Below are 18,909 nucleotides of genomic sequence, written 5' to 3' on the forward strand. Positions count from 1 at the left end.
AATGAAGAACACCAAAGACACAAGGTCATTATGAGCCTAAGAAACAGAAAGGACTACATAAACCAGAGACTACATCAGCCTGAGACCAGAAGAACTAGATGGTGCCTGGCCACAACCGATGACTGCCCTGACAGGGAACACAACAGAGAACCCTTGAGGGAGCAAGAGAGTAGTGGGATGCAGGCCCCAAATTTTCATAAAAAGACCAGACTTAATGGTCAGACTGGGACTAGAAGGAACCCGGAGGCCGTAGTCCACAGGCCTTCTGTTACCCCAAGGAAGGAACCATTCCAAAACCCAACTCTTCAGACAGGGATTGGACTGGAACATGGGATTGAAAATGATACTGGTAAAGAATGGGCTTCTTGGATCAAGTAGACACATGAGACTATGTTGGCATCTCCAGTCTGGAGGGGAGATTAGAGGGCAGAGAGGGCCAGAAGCTATGCGAATGGACACAAGGAGAGACAGTGGAGGTAAGAACTGTGCTATCTCGTTAGAGGGAGAGCAATTAGGAGTGTATAGCAAGGTGTATATAAATTTTGGGGCAAGAGACTGACTGTATTTATAAACTTTCACTTAAAGCACAATAAAAATTAATTTAAAAAAAAAAGGCAGGAACAAAATCAATACCTATCCCCAGAACTTAAACAAATGGAAAAAGAGCAAAAAAAAGAAGCCCACAGCAAGGAGAAGAAAGGAAATAATAAGGATTAGAGCAGAAATGAAACAGAAAAACAATCTAAAGGATCAACAAGACTAGAAGTTGGTTCTTTGAAAGGATCAATAATTTCAGAAACCCACTGGCCAAAAAGACAAAAGAAAAGAAGGAGAAAATGTAAATAAACTAAAGAAGAAATGAGATTGAAGACATTACAACAGAACCAACAGAAATAAAAATGATCAAAACAGAATACTATGAAAAATTACACTCGATCAAATTTGAAAACCTATAATAGACAAATTTCTAGAAACACCCTATCTACAGAAACTAACACAAACTATGGTAGAATATCTGAACACAACCATAAAGAAGAAAGAGGTCATTAAAAAACACTCTCAACAACAACAAAAGCCCTGGCCCAGATGGCTTCACTGGAGAATTCTACCAAATATTAAGAGAAGAGTTGACACCAATAACGTGCAAACTAGTCCACAACTTAGAAAAGGAAGGAATACTCCCAAATCCACTCTATGAAGCTACCGTGACACTGATAGCAAAGACAGGCAAAAACCACTAAAGGACTTCGGGGCCAATATGGTGCCATAGACAGAAGGACCCCCACTCCCACGCCTGCCCCGGGCTCCGTTTCTTTTCACAGGCCACAGTCTCTTGGTTGGAAGGCAACTGCCTTGATTCTGGGCCACTTCAATTCACCACGCCCACACTAGCTGGCTCCCTGTGTGCCATTTGTCTGTTGCTGATGATGTTGCTTGTTTCCATTTCTCTGGGTTTCTTCCAAGCCTCCCACCACCTCCCCCTCCTTTCTCCCAAGCACCTGGCTAAGTGTGCAATTTTTGCTTCTTGAAAGGCTGTGAAGCACTGCTCGACAGGGGAACCACTCCCACCAAACACGACACTGGTGGGATGCTGGGGATTTTATTTATTTTGCTTTGTTTGGTTTGGTTTCCTTTGTTGCTTTCTTTTTCTTTTCGCAGCTTCGGTGCGCCCTCTAGCTAGACTGCACTGAAGGGCTTAGGAGCCACTTCCCCAGTCTGCACAGCCCCTGGGGGCATTACTTTTTTCTTTTTTTCCTTTGTCTTTCTTCATTTCTCAGCTCTCATCCGTCTGTACTTACCTTCTTTTCCTGTCTCCAGAATACCTGGCACTGTGTGACATCTATGCCCCCTCTGGCCAGACTATACTGTACAACCTGGGAGCAACTGCCCTGGTCTTCGCAGCCGCACCAGCACACCAGTGGAACCCCTAGGGGCTTTTCTTTCTTTTCCAAATTTTTATCTAGTTAATTTCTGTCTCTTTTTCCCTTTTTTTTTTCTTTTTCTTTTTCTCCATTTCTCAGTTTCTCATCTCTGCACCCCAACAGCAAGCTCCCTTAGTGCTCTTTTTTTATTTCTTTGTTTCCTTTTTTGGGGGTCCTGTTTTTATCTCCACTCTCTCCTCTTTACCACACCAGTATTAGCACCACACATCACAACATCCCCCCTCCTTCCTGCCTACCTGCACCATGCACTGAACATCACACCACCGAGCACCACAGGCACAGTCTACAGGAATGTGCCCAGTAAAATGAAATCCTTGACAACTTCAATCTTTTCTCCGTTTATCATGGTGTTGCTCGTTGGTCCAGTTGAGAGGATTTTTATTTTCTTTATGTTGAGATGTAATCCATACTGAAGGCTGTGGTCTTTGATCTTCATCAGGAAGTGCTTCAAGTCCTCTTCACTTTCAGCAAGCAAGGTTGTGTCATCTGCATATTGCAGGTTGTTAATGAGTCTTCCTCCAATCCTGATACCCTGTTCTTCATATAGTCCAGCTTCTCGGATTATTTGCTCAATAGATATGGTGAAAGAATACAACCCTGACGCACACCTTTCCTGGTTTTAAACTAATCAGTATCCCCTTGTTCTGTCTGAACAACTGCCTCTTCATCTACGTAAAGGTTCCTCATGAGCACAGTTAAGTGTTCTGGAATTCCCATTCTTTTCAATGTTATCCATAATTTGTTATGATCCACATAGTCAAATGCCTTTGCATAGGCAATAAAACACAGGTAAACATCCTTCTGGTATTCTCTGCTTTCAGCCAGGATCCATCTGACATCAGCAATGATATCCCTGGTTCCACATCTTCTTCTGAAGCCAGCCTGGATTTCTGGCAGTTCCCTGTCTTATACCGCTGCAGCTGCTTTTGAATGATCTTCAGCAGAATTTTGTTTGCATGTGATATTAATGATATTGTTAGATAATTTCTGCATCAGGTTGGATCACCTTTCTTGGGAATAGGCGTAAATATGGATCTCTACCAGTTAGTTGGCCAGGTAGCTATCTTCCAAATTTCTTGGCATAGATAAGTGAGCACTTCCAGCGCTGCATCCATTTCTGGAAATATCTCAGTTGATATCCCATCAATTCCTGGAGCCTTGTTTTTCACCAATGCCTTCAGAGCAGCTTGGACTTTCTCCCTCAGCACCATCAGTTCCTAATCATATGCTACCTCTTGAAATGGATGAACATCAACTAATTCTTTTTGGTATAATGACTTTATATTCCTTGCATCTTCTTTTGATGCTTCCTGCGTCATTTAATATTTTCCCAATAGAATCCTTCACTATTGCAGCTCAAGGCTTGAATTTTTTCTCCAGTTCTTTTAGCTTGAGAAATGCCAACTGTATTCTTCTATTTTGATTTTCTATCTCCAGCTCTTTGCACATGATGTTATAATATTTTACTTTGTCATCTCGAGTCACCCTTTGAAATCCTCTATTCAGTTCTTTTACTTCATCAATTCTTCCTTTTGCTTTAGCTGCTCAATGTTCAAGAGCAAGTTTCAGAGTCTCTTCTGGCATCCATTTCGGTCTTTTCTTTCTTTCCTGTCTTTTCAATGACATTCAGTGTCATTCAACAACTCATCTGGTCTTTGGTCTATCCTTGAGATGGTCTCTAAATTCAGGTGGGACACACTCAAGGTCGTATTTTGGCTCTCATGGACTTGCGCTGATTTTCTTCAGTTTCAACTTGAACTTGCATATGAGCAACTGATGGTCTGTTCCACAGTTTGCCCCTGCCTTCTTTGACTGATGATATTGAGCTTTTCTATCGTCTCTTTTCACATATGCAGTCGATTTGATTCCTGTGTATTCCATCTTGTGAGGTCCACGTGTATAGTCACCATATATGTTGGTGAAAAAAAGGTATTTGCAATGAAGAAGTCGGTCTTGCAAAATTCTATCATTTGATCTCCAGCATTGTTTCTATCACCAAGGCCATATTTTCCAACTACTGATCATTCTTTGTTTTCAAATTTCACATTACACTCACCAGTCATTATCAGTGAATCTTGATTGCATGTTTGATCAATTTCAGAACTGCAGAAGTTGGTAAAAATCTTCAATTTCTTCATCTTTGGCTTTAGTGGTTGGTGCATAAATTTGAGTTAATAGTTATATTAACTGGTCTTCCTTTAAGGCACATGGATATTATCCTATCACTGACAGCATTGTACTTCAGGATAGATTTTGAAATCTTGTTTTTGACAATGAACATGATGCCGTTCTTCTTCAATTGGTCATCCTCAGGATAGTAGACCATATGATTGTTCAATTCGGAGTGGTTAGTACCTGTCCATTTTAGCTCACTAATGCGTAGGATATCAATCATAATGAGTTCCATTTCATTTTTGATGATTTCCAATTTTCCTAGATTCATACTTCCTACATTGCATGTTCTCATTATTAATAGATGTTTGCAGCTATTCTCATTTTGAGTCGTGCCACATCAGCAAATGAAGGTCCCGAAAGCTTCACTCCATCCACGTCACTTGTATTTTGAATGCATTCCAAACTGAGGGGCTCATCTTCTGGCACTATATCAGACAATGTTCTACTGCTATTCATAAGATTTTCATAGGCTAATTTTTTCAGAAGTAGACCGCCAGGTCCTTCTTCCTAGTCTGTCTTAGTCTGGAGGCTCAGCCAAAACGTGTCTGCCAAGGGTGACCCTGCTAGTATTTGACATTCTGATGGCATAGCTTCCAGCATCACAATTTCATTAATAGAGATGCAAAATTCTCAACAAATTACTTCCAGCCAACATGGTGCCATAGACAGAAGCACCACACCATCCCTCCATAGCAAAGACCAAAAAAAACTGAGTAAAACAGAGACAAACATCATTCCTGGAACCTGAAGTATCCAATAAAGAGATAAAGAACTCAGCCAAGCACCAAATGGAATAAGAAACTGACAGAGGACAGAGAGTGAGGAGAGATACATGAAGAGCGCCCCATTAGTTAACACGGCAAGGATCTGCCATCTTGACTCCTGTCGGGGATTGGGAGACAGGGAGCAATGGAAAGCAGCTTTGCGGAACTCCCAGCAGGAGACAGCACCCAAGAACCAGTGATACACACTTTCCCGCCCCCCATTTTCTTGTCACTGCTCTACCTCCAAGCTTCCTGGCTGGCTGCTGTGGCTTGGCCAACCTGGAAGTGCAGCATCCATTCCACTTGGATTCGCCTGAACCACATTGCAGATTGGAGGACAGGGAGTACAGGAAAGCAGCTTCACAAAGTTCCCAACAGGAGACAGAGCACCCAGTTACGAGCGATATACACTTTCCTAAACAGCTCTTCTCCCCCCTCCCCCCACCCCTTCAGCCTCCTCTGCTTCCCACCAGATGCAGTCTCTTGGATGGGAGGCAACTGCTTTGGCCTCAGGCTGCTTGGTTTTGCCCTGCTCGCACTGGCCAGGCCCCTGAGCTGGCATAGATTCTGTTCGTCTCTTTTGGTTTCTTCTGTGCCTCCTACAATCTCCACCTCCTTTCTCTGGTACACCTGGCTCTGTGTGCCATCTTCTCCTTAAAAGGTTGTGAAACCACACTCGACTGGGGTACTATCCCCTGGCCTGTGAAACCACAGTAGTGGTATCCCTGGGGGGAGGTTCTCCTTGTTCTTCACTGTTCTGTTTTGTTTGTTTTCTTTTTTTCACAGCTTGGGATCCCCTTCTAGCTGAGCAGCACTGCACAGCTCAGGAGCCACCCCCCAATCTGTGCAGCTGCATATGTGGGATCCCTGGGGGCATTTCTTTTTTTCTTCTTTCTTTCATTCTTTTTTTTTTTCTTTTCTGTCTCTTTTTCCTTTTCTGTCCTTCATTCCTCAGTACTCCTCTCTATATTTATCTTCCTTTCCTGTCTTCTGAATACCTGGTGCTTTGTGACATCTATACCCCCTCGAGCCAGGCTATACTGCACACCTGGGACCACTTCTCTGGTCTTAGCAGTGCCACCAGTGGGACTCCGGGACTCCTGGGGGCTTTTCTTCCCTTTTTTTTATTTTCCAAATTTTTATCTAGGTATTTTTTTTCTTTTTCCCTTTTTTTTCTTTTCTCCATTTCTCAGTTTCTCGCCTCTCCATTCCAATGGCAAGCTCCTTTAGCACCCTTTTTTTCTTTGTTTTTGGCTCCTGTTTTGCTCTTCTCTTTCCCATACCCCTATTACCTCCACATATCACAACCTCCCCCCTCTTTTCTGCCTACCTGCACCATGCACTAAACATCACACCCCCGAGCAGCACAGACATGGCCTGCTGGAACCTGCCCAGCACTGATTCCTGGCCCGCACTGTCAGCCCTAGTACGTGACACAAACAACCCTTCCAAGCCCCTTCCCCTCAGCTGGACCTGCCCTGCTGCACCATAGCTGAATGACTGGACATGCCCATTGGACAAGGAGGTGAAAATTATCATGACTACAGACGAGCAAAGAACAAAGAATGCACAGCCCGCCTGCTCAGACATAACCAAATTAAAAAAAAAAAAGATGAAACAAACAAATCTACAATCAAGAAACGAAGAAAATAACTACTGAATGTCCTGAAGACAGCATACCAATATCAAAACATAAATTTAAAAAAAAAGCACAGGATGGTTTCAGTAAGTGTCCAAAATGAAACACCAGATGACTTTCCAGTAGAGGAAAAGGCACTAGAACTGCCTGACAGAGAATTCAAATCTCAAATATTAAGAGAAATCCAAGAATTGAAGAAAAAGCAGACAAAAAGGAGGAAAAATAGACAAATTTATGGAAAAACAGACAAATTCATGGGAAATACAGACAAACAAATGGAACAATTCTGGAAAATAATGCAGGAACAAAATGCCAAAATAAATCCACAAGTAGAAATCATACAAAAAAACAACTAGAAATCCAAAAGATAAACAACAAGATTTCAGAAATGGACAATGCCATAGAATGGATGAGGAGCAGGTGTGAAACGATAGAAGACAGAATCAGCAAAATTAAAGACAAACACTTGGATACAACTCTGTTTGAGGAAAAATCAGAAAAAAGAATAAAGAAACCCTGAGAATGATGTGGGATACAATCAAAAGCAAAAATTTATGAGTGATCAGAGTTCCAGAACAGGGAGAGAAAACAGAAAACACAGACAAGATCATTGAAGACTTGCTGACAGAAAACTTCTCTAATATCATGAATGATGAAAAGCTGACCATCCAAGAAGCTCAACAAACCCCATATAGGATAGACTCAAAAAGAAAAACACCAAGGCATATGATGACCATACTCGCTAAAACCAAAGACAAAGAAAAAATCCTGTAAGCAGCTCAAAAAAAAAACAAAAAGTCACATACAGAGGAGAAACAATAAGACTAAGCTCTGATTACTCAGCAGAAACCATGCAGGCAAGAAGCCAATGGGATGACATATATAAAACATTGAAAAAAAAAATTGCCAACCAAGAATAATGTATCCCACAAAACTTTCGATCAAATATGATGGTAAAATTAGGACATTTCCAGATAAACAAAAATGAAGGGAATATGTAAAAGCCAAACCAAACTTACAAGAATTATTAAAGGGAGACCTTCAGTCTGAGAACAAACATCAGACCACAGCCTGAATCTAGGATGCAAGATTGTAACAGCCAGATACCAACCTAGGAAATGAAATCTCAAGGTCTATCCAAAACCAAAACAATTGCAACAGGAAGTCAGAGAGGTTAATCTGTAAATGACAACATCAGAACAATAAAAGAGGGAATAAACGGTATAGGTATAGAGCTTTTTAATTGAGAGGAAGGCACGGTGATACCAAGTAATAATAGACTGGTTCAAACCTAGAAAGATAAAGGGAAATTTCAAGGTAACCATAAAGAAAGTTAACAAACCTACTCATAAAAATAAAGAGGAAAAACATAAAGTCTCAATAAAAAAAAAATCTAAAAAAGAAAAAGAAATCCACAAACAAAAGGAACTCAGCACAGGAGAATAAGAAGAACAAAGAAAATGTTAGCACCACAAAAAAAAAGCAGTACAAAATGAAAGCAATAAATTCACATCTATCAATAATTACACTGACTGTAAATGGACTAAATGCACCTATAAAGGGAGACAGAGTGACAGAATGGATTTTAAAAAAAGATCCATCAATATGCTGTCTACAAGAGACATACCTTAGAAACAAAGATGTAAATTTATTAAAAATCAAAGGATGGAAAAAATATAACAAACAAGTAACTACCAAAAAAGAACAGGAGGGGCAATACTAAGATAAGACAGACTTTAAAACAAAATCCACCATAAAAGACAAAGAAAGGCACTATACAATGATTAAAGGGACGATCCATCATGAAGACTTAACCATAATAAATATATATGCACCCAATCACAGGGCTCCAAAATACATAAAACAAACTCTAACAGCACTGAAAACAGAAATTGACAGCTCCACAATAATAGTAGGAAACTTCAACACACGACTCTCGATAAAGGACAGAACATCTAGAAAGAAACTCAACAAAGATAAAGAGTAGCTAAAGAGCACAATCAGCCAACATGATCTCATAGACATATATAGAATACTCCAACCAACAGCTGCAAAGTACAATTCTTTTCCAACGCACATGGAACGTTCTGCAGAATAGACCACATCTTAGGCCACAAAGCAACCCTCAACAAAATCCAAAACACTGAGATAATACAAAGTATCTTCTCTGACCACAATGACATCAAAGTAGAAATTAACAACAGGAAGAGTAAGGAGAAAAAATCAATTACATGTAAACTGAATAACACCCTGCTTAAAAACCACTGGGCAATAGAAGAAATCAAAGATGGAATCAAAAATTTCCTAGAATCAAATAAGAATGAAAACACACCATACCAAAACGTTTGGGGCACAGCAAACACAGTCCTCAGAGGTCAATTTATACCACTAGATGCACACATCAAAAAGAAGAAGGGGAAAAAATCAAAACGTTAGTTATAAAACTTGAACAAACAGGAAGAGAACAGCAAAAGAAGCCCACAGCCACCAGAAGAAAGGAAATAATAAAGATCAGAGCAGAAATAAATGAAATAGAAAAACAATAGAAAGAACCAACAAAAACAAAAGTTGGTTCTTTAAAAAGATCATCAAAATCGACAAACCACTGGCCAAACTGACAAAAGAAAAACAGAAGAGAATGCAAATAACACAAATAAGAAATGAAATGGGGGACATTACAACAGACTCAACTGAAATAAAAAGGATTATAACAGAGTATTATCAAAAACTATACTCCAACAAATTTGGAAACCTAGAGGAAATGGACAAATTTCTAGAGACATATTACCTACCCAAACTAACAAAAAATGACGTTGAGAACCTGAACAGACCCCTAACAAGAGAAGAGATTGAAAAGGTAATTTAAAAAAAAAAAAAAAAAACTACAACAAAAAAGTGCCCTGGCCCAGATGGCTGTACTGGAGAATTCTACCAAACATTCAGAGAACAGCTTACGCCAATACCACTAGAAATATTTCAGAACTTAGAAAAGGAAGTGATACTTCCAAATTCATTCTACAAAGCCAGCATAACCCTGCTACCAAACCAGGCAAAGACACCACAAAAAAGAAAATTACAGACCAATATCTGTCATGAATATAGATGCAAAAATTCTCAACAAAATCCTGCCCAATAGAATTTGGCATCATATCAAAAAAATAATACACCATGACCAAGTAGGATTCATACCAGGTATACAAGGATGGTTAAACATTAGAAAATCAATCAGCATAACCCACCACATAAATAAAAGCAAAGGAAAGAATCACATGATCATCTCGATTGATGCAGAAAAGGCATCTGACAAAGTCCAACATCCATTCCTGATAAAAACACTCAATAAAATAGGTATAAAACCCACTACCATCGAGTTGATTCTGACTCATAGCGACCCTATAGGACAGAGTAGAACTGCCCCATAGTTTCCAAGGAGCACCTGGCAGATTTGAACTGCTGATCTCTTGGTTAGCAGCCGTAGCACTTAACCACTACGTCATCAGGTTTTCCAAAATACATATAGAAGGGAAATTTCTCAACATAATAAAGGGCATCTATGCAACACGAACAGCCAACATCATTCTCAATGGAAAGAGGCTGAAAACATTCCCCTTGAGGACAGGAACAAAACAAGGATGCCTTTTATCTCCACTCTTATTTACCATTGTGTTGAAAGTCTTAGTTAGAGCAATATTATGGGAAGAAACAGAAATAAAGGGCATACAAATTGTTAAACTGTCCCTATTTGCTGATGATATGATACTAAGAAAATCCCTAAGGACTCCAAAAGAAAACTACTAAAAATAATAGATTCAACAGAGTAGCAGGATACAAAATAAACATACAAAAATCAGTTGGATTGCTATACGTTATTAAAGAGAATGATGAAAAGGAAATCAGGAAAACAATACCATTTATAATCCCCCCTAGAAAAATAAAATACTTGCGAATAAATCTAACTGGGGATGTAAAAGACCTATGCAAAGAAAACTACAAAACACTACCGCAAGATACCAAAAGAGATCTACATAAATAGAAAAACATACCATACTTTCAGATAAGTAGACTCAACATTGTGAAAATGACAATTCTAACCAAGGCAATTTACAAATACAATGCAATACCTATCCAAATACCAACAAAATTCTTTAAAGAGATGGAAAAACTTATCATTAACTTTATATGGAAAGGGAAGAGGCTCCAGATAAGTAAAGCATTGTTGAAGAATAAAATAGGAGGACTCGCAATACCTGACCTCAGAACCTACTCTATAGCTACAGTAGTCAAAACAGCCTGGTACTGGTACAATGACAGATACATTGACCAGTGGAACAGAATTGAGAACCCAGATGTAAATCCATCCACCTATGGTCACTGATCTCCAACAAGCGCCCAAAGTCCATCAAATGGGGAAAAGACAGCCTTTTTAACAAATGGTGCTGTCAAAACTGGATGTCCGTCTGCAAAAAAAATGAAACAGGATCCATACCTCACACCACCATATACAAAAACTAAGTCAAAATGGATCAAAGACCTAAATATAAAGTTAAAAACTATGAAGTCTATAGAAGAAAAAAAAAGGGTCAATGTTAGAGACCCTAATACACGGCATTAACAGAAAATAAATCACAACCAATGACACACAAGCTCCAGAGGATTACCTAGATAACTCGGATCTTCTAAAAATTATACACTTATGCTCATCAAAAGACTCCACCAAAACAGTAGAAAAGAACCTACAGACTGGGAAAAATATTTCCGCTATTACAAATCAGACTAGGGTCTAATTTCTAAAATCTACAAGAAAATCCAACACCTCTACATAAAAAGACAAATAATCCAATTTAAAAAATGGGCAAAGGAAATGAACAGATGCTTCACCAAAGAAGACATTCAAGCAGCCAACAGGCACATGAGGAAATGCTCATGATCTCTAGCCATCAGAGAAATGCAAATCAACATCACAATGAGATACCATCTCACGCCAGCATTACTGGCACAAATCAATAAAACAAAAAATAACAAAGGTTGGAGAGGCTATGGGGAGGTAGGAACTCTTATGCACTGCAGGTGTGAATGCAAAATGATGCAACCATTTTGGAAAACAATATGGTGCTTCTTTAGAAAGCAAGAAATAGAAATACCATATGATTCAGCAATCCCACTTCTAGGAATATATCCTAGAGAAATAAGACTCGTCACACGAATAGATATACGTACACCCATGTTCATTACAGCATTGTTCACAATAGCAAAAAGATGAAAACAACCTAGATGCCCATCAACAGATGAATGGATAAACAAACTGGTACATACTCACAATGGAGTATGACACATCGCTAAGGAACAACGATGAATCTGTGAAGCATCTCATAACATGGATGCATCTGGAGGGCATTATGCTGAGTGAAATAAATCAATCACAAAAGGACAAATATTGTATGAGATAACTACTGTAAATACTCATGAAAAGGTTTACATACAAAAAGGAACAATCTTTGATGGTTACGAGGGAGGGGAGGGGTAGGGATGGAAAAACACTTAATAGACAATAGATAAGTGGTAACTTTGGTGAAGGGCAAGACAGTACACAATACTGGGGAAGCCAGCACAACCTGTACAAGGCAAGGCCATGGTAGCTGCATAGACACATCCAAACTCCCTGAGGGACTGAATTACTGGGCTGAGGGCTATGGGGACCATGGTCTCAGGGAATATCTTGCTCAATTGGCATCACAGAGTTTTTAAAGAAAATGTTCTACATTCCACTTTGGTGAGTAGTACCTGGCGTCTTAAAAGCCTGTGAGCAGCCATCTAGGATACTCCACTGGTCTCACCCCTTCGAGAGCATAGAAGAATGAAGAAAACTAAGGACACAAGGGAAAGATTAGTCCAAAGGACTAATGGACCATATCTACCCCGGCCTCCACCAGACTGAGTCCAGTACAACTAGATGTTGCCTGGCTACCGCCACTGACTGCTCTGACAGGGATCACAATAGAGGGTCCCGGGCAGAACTGGAGAAAAATGTAGAACAAAATTTTAACTCAAAAAGAAAGACCAGACTTGCTGGCCTGACAGAGACTGGAGAAACCCTGAGAGTATGGCCCCCGGACACCCTTTCAGCTTAGTCATGAGGTTATTCCTGAGGTTTACACTCAGCCAAAGATTGAACAGGCCCACGGAAAAAAACAAGACTAATGGGGCCCACCAGCCCTGGGGCAGGTAGTAGAAGGTAGGAGGGAACAGAAAAGCTGGTAATAGGGAACCTAGGTTTGAGAAGGGAGAGTGCTGACATGTTGTAGGGTTGTTAAGCAATGTCATACAACAATGTGTGTACTAACTCTTTGATGAGAAACTAATTTGTCCTGAAAAACATCATCTAAAGTTCAATAAAAAAAAATCCTCATTCCTCTACATCAACAAAAAGAACATCGAAGAGGAAATAACCAAATCAATACCATTCACAGTAGCCCCCAAGAAGATGAAATACTTAGGAATAAATCTTACCAAGGATGTAAAAGACCTATACAAAGAAAACTACAAAGCTCTACTACAAGAAATTCAAAAGGACCTACTTAAGTGGAAAAACATACCTTGCTCATGGATAGGAAGACTTAACATAGTAAAAATGTCTATTCTACCAAAAGCCATCTATACATACAATGCACTTCCGATCCAAATTCCAATGACATTTTTTAATGTGATGCAGAAACAAATCACCAACTTCATATGGAAGGGAAACTAGCCTCGGATAAGTAAAGCATTACTGAAAAAGAAGAAGAAAGTGGGAGGCCTCACTCTACCTGATTTCAGAACCTATTATACAGCCACAGTAGTCAAAACAGCCTGGTACTGGTACAACAACAGGCACATAGACCAATGGAACAGAATTGAGAACCCAGATATAAATCCATCCACATATAAGCAGCTGGTATTTGACAAAGGCCCAGTGTCAGTTAATTGGGGAAAAGATAGTCTTTTTAACAAATGGTGCTGGCATAACTGGATATCCATTTGCAAAAAAATGAAACAGGACCCATACCTCACACCAAGCACAAAAACTAACTCCAAGTGGATCAAAGACCTAAACATAAAGACTAAAACGATAAAGATCATGGAAGAAAAAATAGGGACAACCTTAGGAGCCCTAATACAAGGCATAAACAGAACACAAAACATTACCAAAAATGACCAAGAGAAACCAGATAACTGGGAGCTCCTAAAAATCAAACACCTATGCTCATCTAAAGACTTCACCAAAAGAGAAAAAGACCACCTACAGACTAGGAAAGAATTTTCAGCTATGACATCTCCGACCAGCGCCTGATCTCTAAAATCTACATGATTCTGTCAAAACTCAACCACAAAAAGACAAACAACCCAATCAAGAAGTGGGCAAAGGATATGAACACACACTTCACTAAAGAAGATATTCAGACAGCTAACAGATACATGAGAAAATGCTCTCGATCATTAGCCATTAGAGAAGTGCAGATTAAAACTACGATGAGATTCTAATTCACTCCAACAAGGCTGGCATTAATCCAAAAAACACAAAATAATAAATGTTGGAGAGGCTGCGGAGAGATTGGAACTCTTATACACTGCTGGTGGGAATCTAAAATGGTACAACCACTTTGGAAATCTATCTGGCATTATCTTAAACAGTTAGAAATAGAACTACCATACAACCCAGAAATCCCACTCCTCAGAATATACCCTAGAGAAACAAGAGCCTTCACACAAACAGATATATGCACACCCATGTTTATTGCAGTTCTGTTTACAACAGCAAAAAGCTGGAAGCAACCAAGGTGTCCATCAACGGATGAATGGGTAAATAAATTGTGGTATATTCACACAATGGAATACTACGCATTGATAAAGAACAGTGATGAATCTGTGAAACATTTCATAACATGGAGGAACGTGGAAGGCATTATGCTGAGCGAAATCAGTCAGAGGCAAAAGGACAAATATTGTATAAGACCACTATTATAAGATCTTGAGAAATAGTATAAACTGAGAAGAACACATACTTTTGTGGTTACGAGGCGGGGAGGGAGGGAGGGAGGGAGAGGGCTTTTTACTGATTAATTAGTAGATAAGAACTGCTTTAGGTGAAGGGAAAGACAACACTCAATACATGGAAGGTCAGCTCAATTGGACTGGACCAAAAGCAAAGAAGTTTCTGGGATAAAATGAATGCTTCAAAGGTCATCGGAGCAAGGGCGGGGGTTTGGGGACTATGGCTTAAGGGGATTTCTAAGTCACTTGGCAAAATAATTCTATTATGAAAACATTCTGCATCCCACTTTGAAATGTGGCGTCTGGGGTCTTAAATGCTAACAAGCGGCCATCTAAGATGCATCAATTGGTCTCAACCCACCTGGATCAAAGGAGAATGAAGAACACCAAGGTCACACGACAACTAAGAGCCCAAGAGACAGAACGGGCCACATGAACCAGAGACCTACATCATCCTGAGACCAGAAGAACTAGTTGGTGCCCGGCCACAATCGATGACTGCCCTGTCAGGGAGCACAACAGACAACTCCTGAGGGAGCAGGAGATCAGTGGGATGCAGATCCCAAATTTTCATAAAAAGACCATACTTAATGGTCCGACTGAGACTAGAGGAATCCCGGCAGTCATGGTCCCCAAACCTTCTGTTGGCACAGGACAGGAACCATCCCCGAAGACAACTCATCAGACATGAAAGGGACTGGACAGTGGGTAGGAGAGAGATGCTGATGAAGAGTGAGCTAATTATATCAGGTGGACACTTGAGACTGTGTCTGGAGGGGGGATGGGGGGATAGAGAGAGATGGAAGCTGGCAAAATTGTCATGAAAGGAGAGACTGGAAGGGCTGACTCATTAGGGGGAGAGCAAGTGGGAGTACGGAGTAAGATGTATATAAACTTATATGTGGCAGTCTGACTTGATTTGTAAACGTTCACTTGAAGCTCAATAAAAGTTAATAAAAAAAATTCTCAACAAAACTCTAACCAATAGAATTCCATAGCCTACAAAAAAAATAATACGTCATGACCAAGTTGGATTCATACCAAGTACACATGGATGATTCAACGTTAAAAAATCAATCAACATAATCCACCACATAAATAAAATGAAGAAAAAAATCACATCATCATCTCAATCAATGCAGAAAAAGCATTTGATAAAGTCCTACACCCATTCCCGATAAAAACTACCAGCTAAATAAGAATAGAAGGGAAATCTCTCAACATAATTAAGGGCATACATACAAAATCAAGAGATAACATTATTCTCAATGGAGAGAGACTGAAAGCATTCCCCCTGAAAACAAGAACCAGACAAGGACGTCCTTTATGACCACTCTTATTCAATATTGTACGGGAAGTTCTAGCTAGAGCAATAAGGGAAGAAAGGGAAATAAAGGCATCCAAATTGGTAAGAAAGAAGAAAAACTATCCTTATGGACAGATGATATGATCCTATACATAAAAAATTCCATATATTCCACAAGAAAACTACTGGAACTGGTAGAATGATTAAGCAACATTGCAGGCTGCAAGATCAACATACAAAAATCAGTTGGATTCTTCAATACTGACAAAGAGAACTCCAGGAGGGAAATCAGTAAAAGAATGTTATTTAGAATAGCCCCCAAGAGATAAAATACTTAGTAAGAATAAATCTAACTAGGGATGGAAAAGACTTGTACAAAGAAAACTACAAAATACTGCTGCAAGAATCCAAAAGTGACTTATATAGATAGAAAAATATACCATGCTCATGGATAGGAAGACTTAGCATTGTGAAAATGTCAATACTATCCAAGGTGTTCTACAAATACAATGCAATCTCAATCCAAATTCCAACAACTTTCTTTAATGAGACAGAAAAATGCAAAAGCAACTTTATATGGAAAAGAAGGAAGTCCTGGATAAGTAAAGCATTATTGAAGAAGAATAAAGTAGGAGGTCACAGTAGTCAAGACAGCCTAGTACTAGTAAGACAACAGACACACAAATAGAACAGAATTGAGAACCCAGAAGTAAATCCATCCACCTATGGACAGCTGATCTTTGACAAAGGGTTGAAGTCCATTAAATGGGGAAGAGAAAATCTCTTTAATGAATGGTGCTGGCAAAACTGGATATCTATCTGCAGAAAAATGAAACAGGATCCATACCTCACACTATACACAAAAACTAACTCAAAATGGATCAAAGACCTAAATGTAAAACCTAAAATTATAGATATCATGGAAGAAAACATAGGGACAGTACTAAAGGCCCTAATATACAACATAAATAGAATATCAAACATAACTAAAAAAGCACAAATAGAAAAAGATAAACTAGATAAATGGGACCTCCTAAAAGTTAAACACTTAAGTTCATCAAAAGCCTTCTCCAAAAGAGTGAAAACAGAACCAAAAGACCTCAAAAAAAAAAAAAAAATGCTGGCTACAACATATCCGACAAGGGTCTAGTGCCTAAAATTTATAGAAAACTTCAAGACCTCAACAATGAAAAGACAAACAATGCAATCAAAAAATAGGCAAAGGACATGAACAGATACTTCACCAAAGAAGGCAGACGGCTAACAAACATATGAAGAGATACAAATGATCATTAGCCATTAGAGAGATGTAAGTCAAAACTACAATGAGATACTATCTCACCCTGGCAAAAATGGCACTGATCCAAAAAATCAGAAAACAACAAATGTTGGCCAGGTTGTGGGGAGATTGGAACTCTTATGCGATGTTGATGGGAGTGTAAAATGGTATAACCACTATGGAAAATGGTATGGCACTTCCTTAAAAAGCTAGAAATAGAAATACCATATGATCCAACAATCCCACTCCTAGATATATATCCTAGAGAAATAAGAGCTGTGAGAAGAATAGACATAGGCACACGCAAGTTCATTGCAGCATTACACACAATAGTGAAAAACAGAAACAACCTAAATGTCCATCATCAGATGAATGGATAAAAAAGCTGGGGCACATACACACAATGGAATACTATGCAACAATAAAGAATAATGACAAATCTGTAAAACATCTCACAGCATGGATGAATCTGGAAGACATTATGCTGAGCAAAATAAGTCAATCACAAAAGGACAAATATTGTATGAGATCATTATTATAAAAAGTTCTAAAAAACACACAGTAACATTCTTTGATGGTTACCAGGGATTGGAGCAGGAGGGAGGGAAAACCACCAACTATACAGTAGACCCACGTTAACTTTGGTGAAGAAAAAGGCAATACACGATATTAAGGAAGTCAGCACAACATGACCAAGGCAAAGCAAGACACTGAGAGGTACGCGAGAATAAAAGGCAACTACGCTAAATACTGCATCATATACAACTCTGCAACAATAGTAATAACAAACAATAATTTACGAGTGGATACATAGGCAGATATGTATGCTGAGTAGGTATGCAAGGGCATATGGAAGTACACAGATGTGCATATATAGACTAAGTTGTGGCTATTTCTACATACATATTTGTATGTACTGCATGTATAGTAATATATACAATGGACCACAGAGGGAGCTCAGTCAGGGAAACTTCTTAGACATAACCAAACACTTCATGCGACTGTATTACTGGGCTTGAGGGCTGGGTATCATAGTCTTTGGGGACATCTAGGTCAACTGGTATAACATAGCTCATAAAGTCAACATTCTACATCCTATTTTGGTTATTAGCATCTGGGGTCTTAAACGGTTGTGAGCTGCCATCTAAGATACAACTATTGGTCTCTTCCCATCTGGAGCAAAGGAGAGTGAAGAAAACCAAAGACTCAAGGAAGCAATTAGTCCAAAGGACTAATGAACCACAGCCTTCTCTAGCCAGCTATCGCTATCGACCACTCTGACCAGGATCACAATAGAGGGTCCCAGAAACTCTATTGTTAGAACAGAATTGTAGAACAAAATCCAAATTCATAAAAAAGGCCAGACTTACTGGTCTGATAGAAACTGGAGGAACCTCCAACTCTATGGCCCTTAGTCACCCTTCTAACTTGGATCTGAACCACCCACAGAGATTCTTTTTCAGGCAAATCACAGACGAGCCCATAAAATAAATAATAACACCTGTGAGGAAAGTGCTCTGTAGAATGAATAATTGTATGAGGCAAAAAGGACATTTGCCCAAAATCAAAGATGAGAAGGCAGGAATGGACAGGAAAACTAGGCGAATGGAAGTGGGAACTCAGGGTGGGAATGGGGAGAGGGCTGACACATTGTGGCGATGCAACCAATGTCATGGAACACTTTGTGTATAAATTATGGAACGGGAAACTAACTCCTCTGTTAAACTTTCACCTAAAGCATAAAAAAAAATAAATTTAAAAGATGTGCCAACTCA

This window comes from Elephas maximus, chromosome X, assembly GCF_024166365.1.
Source record: "Elephas maximus indicus isolate mEleMax1 chromosome X, mEleMax1 primary haplotype, whole genome shotgun sequence".
In the NCBI taxonomy this organism is placed as follows: domain Eukaryota; kingdom Metazoa; phylum Chordata; class Mammalia; order Proboscidea; family Elephantidae; genus Elephas; species Elephas maximus.